Below are 5757 nucleotides of genomic sequence, written 5' to 3'. Positions count from 1 at the left end.
CGATGATGTCTCCTTGTTTTTCAAGGGTGGCATTTTTCCAGAACTCTCTCTGGGTATCAAGGTAAGTAGGAGCGTCTGCTGTTGTCAAAGTTTTGTACTTTGATGCAGAAAGGATGTCAAGGATGGTGTCGAAAGTGTGGTTATCGGTAGGTTTTGTGAGTATACCTACATAGTTGTGTGGAGCTTTGTAGCGAATCTCCGGTGTTTCAGCGGCCATTTGAGTGGCATCTGCTGTTGTAGAGGAAGATGATGGTTTTGATTTTGATTTCGATTTTGGTTTCGTCATTTTGGATGAAGAAGATCGAAGAGGTTTTTGGAGTTATGAGAGGGAAACTGCTATGAGAAGAGAACTTTTGGAATTCAATTCGACAGTAAAACCCTGTTTGGATTTAATCAGGGTTTTATTTAGGGAAAAAGTGATTGCTGATGTGGCAGCGGTTATTTTTGATCTGAAGGCTAAAAACTGACCACGTGTCAAACATCTGATGGAATGGTAAATAATGGAGGACAGTTGTTTTGACAACTACTGATGGATCAAGTATCAGTAGTTACAATGGTAATAAAATGAAACAGTGGATGTAACAAAGATTTTAAACATCAGTGTTTTGGAGAACAGAGGTTGACACTTTATGTTGGGATTGAACCCTAACAGAGGAACAGATAATGTAAAGCCAAAACCGGATCCCATCAGTGGACTTCATATAAGCAGCAGTTTACTCTAATCTCTCCCCTTGACAGTGGTTATCTAACAACTGATAATCTTAAGTGCTGCTCAACTACAACAACTGATAAACCAAACTCTGATGATTACCTAACAACTGCTAAAGACAAACTCTGTTGCTCTATCTACTGCTGTTTCCTAAGTGCTGCTGAAGACTCAAGCACTGCCCTCTCAAAGACTGATCACCTTTGAAGAAAGCATTGAAGACTCAACATCTGTGCTAAGGCTACAACATTGGAACGTGAAGCAGTAGTTTTCATTTTGTTTTGTATGTTAGTGAATATCAGATGTTACATAACAGTAGTTTGTACAGGACAGTATTTGTAGTTTGTTTGGTCGTTAGATGTAACTATCATGGTGACGTCAGCTGAAGTATATCAGTAGTTTGGTTTGCCTATAAGTATGACAGTACTCTGTACTGTTACACTTGATCGTTTTGAGTGAGTTCTTCTCCTCAATTCATCCTTTCATCTTGTGCAACCAACTCTGGTGTATCAGGCTGAGGGGGAGTTTAGATTGTAAGCTTTTACTGTAATCTTTTGCTTTTATGTAAATCATTTGAATCAATGAAAAGCAATTGTTTCTCAATCTATACTTTTCTTTGTTTGTGTTTACATAGTTTGCTACTCATTTCCGCTGCACTTACTCGTTTTATGCAAACAAACACGAATCATGACAGCCTCAGATCCTAACAATTGGTATCAGAGCTTGGACAGTCAAATTCGATCTAACAATCAATTTGACATAACAGTTCAGCTCAAAATTCATTGATACTAAGGTTGGTTGCATTCAGTTGAAAAACAGAGTAATGAGCAAATCATGATCAAAATGGTTATTCAAGAACTTTGTTATCAACCAAGATGTCATATGACACACAAATCTCACACAACAAATGTTTTCATGCATATGTCACTCATAGTTTTCAGATCTGTAAAATATCTGATAAATTATGGGATCGTTCGATGCTTTCAAAATTGATTTCAATTGTTGTTTTGATATTTGTGATGTTTTTTTAATAAACACTAAAGTATGTGTGACATCCGTCAAAATGGGCTTCCCGAAATCCGACCCGTTTCGAAATTCGAATACTAACCTTGAACCAATAGAAATTTTCGCGAAGTGAGTAATTGTTGATAGTTTACAAATTTATATTACAACTGAATAATTGATATTACAAATTAAAAGCTTTGTTCTTTTACTAATCTAGATAGTTTGCTAAGTTTCAAAATTAGTTGAGAATAAAAGATTGGAAGTGTTGTTCTGTTCGAATGGCTTTTAAAACCAAGAAGATGTTATATCCATTATAAACTGATATGACAAAATGCAGTTTTGTCGTGTTGGATGTTTTGTTCATAAGGTGATAAAGCCATTTTTTTATTTTATTTTCATAGTAAAACTTTAAATATTACAAGCTGATAGTTTTACCTTAATTCTTTTTCTAAACAACTTACATAATTATACTATTATTATTATTATAAATTCATTTAAACTAAATTATAACATAACTAATAAACAATTAACTATGATTCTTTTTATAAACGCTAGATGTTAATTACTGAGGTAAATTATAACGTTTAAATAATTAGATTGAAACCTTAAGTATTAGAAATATTGTAACCAACAAATAGTAACGAGTTCGTTATGTGACATTTTAACATTATAGGATAAACCGTTCACTCATTCTTTTGGATTTCCCAATCTTTACTCGTACGCTCTTACAAGAAATCGCAATGCAACCAATGTGAGTATACTCGATCCCATTTTCGTTTTAAACACTTTGGGTGCAACATGTATTTCATATTCAAATTACACCACACTTGAAACTTGTTACATTCACACTCTATCCATATTTAAACACGAAACATTTTACTGCTTGTTAATCTCATATGCTATGCAAGTTGATCGTATAACACAAGTTGATCGTATAACACAAGTTGATCGTATAACACAAGTTGATCGTATAACACAAGTTGATCGTATAACACAAGTTGATCGTATAACACAAGTTGATCGTATAACACAAGTTGATCGTATAAAACAAGTTGATCGTATTGAACAAGTTGAACGTGTTAACCTCCCGCTAGTCTATTGGGAAAGGCAAAGTGGATCATGTTATTCGTGTTGGATATGAGTATTTAAACATTTTATGCTACTATGCTATGTATCAAACTTGTATACTCGCCAACATTTTTGTTGATGTTATTTTAATACATGTTGCAGGTTGATAGATGAAGAACTCGAGAATCAAGTTAGGGTGGATTAGAAACACACCTAGAAATAAACTATGTTGGAATCTTGTTGGTTTATTTGAACAATGTATGACATTTTAGCATTTATGAAATTGAATCTAAATTATATTGTCACATTTAGTGTTATGTTGTTTTGAGCAATTTGTTCGTCTCATCCCGATGTTTCCGCCATCGGTTGGGGTGTGACAGATTGGTATCAGAGCCATAACTATAGGGAATTAGGTAGGATTGCCTTACTTGTCCCTAGTCTATAGTAGGAGTACTCTGATACCATATTGGTATCAGAGCCATAACTATAGGGAATTAGGAATACCTTGCCTAGTCTATAGTTTAGGAGCTTTCTCACTATGTGTTGCTTAAAACAACTTCCTTTCTATCTTCTTTGCTTCCCTCTACTTTCTTTTGGACTCTTAACATACATGCCTTTCCTAAGGCTAACACAATACACACTTAGAGGCTTTGAAGACACTCTTACAACACAATCGAAAAGACTCATCAAGATAGGGGTGATTCCCACACTTGGTGATGATTTTCACTCAGCTATGCTTTGATTTTGCACGAAATCTACCCTCAAGTTAGGAGTGATATCCAAACCTTGAAGGGAGTTTTCCATATCATATTCTAGTGGACCCTTATCTTTTGATAAGTACCAACCACATTAGGGTACGATGTTATCAAGTTAGAGGTGAAACTCGCATCTTGTTTAACTAGTCCCACTCCTCGATTTTTATTCTCGCCAAAGTTTCGATTTTCCCAATCGATTAAGGATGTGTAGTAACTGGAAGGACAAATATCGTTAATCGCTTCTCGATGAGAGTATTTGTCTATTAGGCCAAAACACGCTTCCTTAATTCGAAAAGGACTTCGATTTACTTTGGAATAGTCATATGTTACGTTCCGTGACAATCCATGTTTTACGATAAATCTTTTTATGTTATCTCAATTTTTCATGTGTTTTACATTTGTACGATATATATCATTTCAATCTAATACATGCATGCTAGTATGTTATACTGGATTCGTGATTACTGGGTTATTCTTATGTGATGAACTTGTCTTTTAACCCACACCTTAACATGTATAGCACTATGCGTAGTGCTATAGGAGTAGCGCCCGCCCGTATTCTAGTGGTTATGTTAAGTCTTTCAATTGCGGTACACGATGGGTTGACCTGTTTATTCACATGCCAGTGATACGTTAATCTGGTTAACTAAGTATGTCATGTGGATTGTTCTACAATTTTATGCTAATACTCACATTTCCCAAAAATGGAAGCTTATTATCAAGATAGGAGTGATTTCCTTACCTTGACGATTAGCTTCACTCAATTTTCAACTTCACCAATGAGCTAGGGGTGATTTCCTTACCTCAGAGGTAGTTGCCAACTCTTCTTCGTTCTCAATGAAACTTTATATTTGAACGTTGTTACTTTCATTTCAAATTTGGAGACACGAACCGCACTATCTTCGCAATATAAAACAAATAATAATCTCTCATGAAAGAACTAAATTTACGATGCTTTCATTATCTATGTTACAGTACGTGAAACTCATGATTATGCTATATGAAACTAATTGAACGTTTTATATGCTATGTGAAACTAATGGAACATCTTATATGCTATGTGATGCATTCATGAAAACAACTTTCTTAAACAACTATTATGATCAAAGTCTCGTCTATTCTTTATCAATTCTTTCTTTTGAATCTTTAAAAGTCTTCCTCTTAGATTTCGAGGACGAAATCTCCTAAAGTAGGGGAGACTGTGACATCCGTCAAAATGGGCTTCCCGAAATCCGACCCGTTTCGAAATTCGAATACTAACCTTGAACCAATAGAAATTTTCGCGAAGTGAATAATTGTTGATAGTTTACAAATTTATATTACAACTTAATAATTGATATTACAAATTAAAAGCTTTGTTCTTTTACTAATCTAGATAGTTTGCTAAGTTTCAAAATTAGTTGAGAATAAAAGATTGGAAGTGTTGTTCTGTTCGAATGGCTTTTAAAACCAAGAAGATGTTATATCCATTATAAACTGATATGACAAAATGCAGTTTTGTCGTGTTGGATGTTTTGTTCATAAGGTGATAAAGCCATTTTTTTATTTTATTTTCATAGTAAAACTTTAAATATTACAAGCTGATAGTTTTACCTTAATTCTTTTTCTAAACAACTTACATAATTATACTATTATTATTATTATCATTATTATTATTATAAATTCATTTAAACTAAATTATAACATAACTAATAAACAATTAACTATGATTCTTTTTATAAACGCTAGATGTTAATTACTGAGGTAAATTATAACGTTTAAATAATTAGATTGAAACCTTAAGTATTAGAAATATCGTAACCAACAAATAGTAACGAGTTCGTTATGTGACATTTTAACATTATAGGATAAACCGTTCACTCATTCTTTTGGATTTCCCAATCTTTACTCGTACGCTCTTACAAGAAATCGCAATGCAACCAATGTGAGTATACTCGATCCCATTTTCGTTTTAAACACTTTGGGTGCAACATGTATTTCATATTCAAATTACACCACACTTGAAACTTGTTACATTCACACTCTATCCACATTTAAACACGAAACATTTTACTGCTTGTTAATCTCATATGCTATGCAAGTTGATCGTATAACACAAGTTGATCGTATAACACAAGTTGATCGTATAACACAAGTTGGTCGTATAACACAAGTTGATCATATAACACAAGTTGATCGTATAACACAAGTTGATCGTATAACACAAGTTGATCATATAACACA

Source organism: Helianthus annuus, chromosome 8, assembly GCF_002127325.2.
Source record: "Helianthus annuus cultivar XRQ/B chromosome 8, HanXRQr2.0-SUNRISE, whole genome shotgun sequence".
Classification (NCBI taxonomy): domain Eukaryota; kingdom Viridiplantae; phylum Streptophyta; class Magnoliopsida; order Asterales; family Asteraceae; genus Helianthus; species Helianthus annuus.
This window is presented reverse-complemented; position numbering follows the sequence as displayed.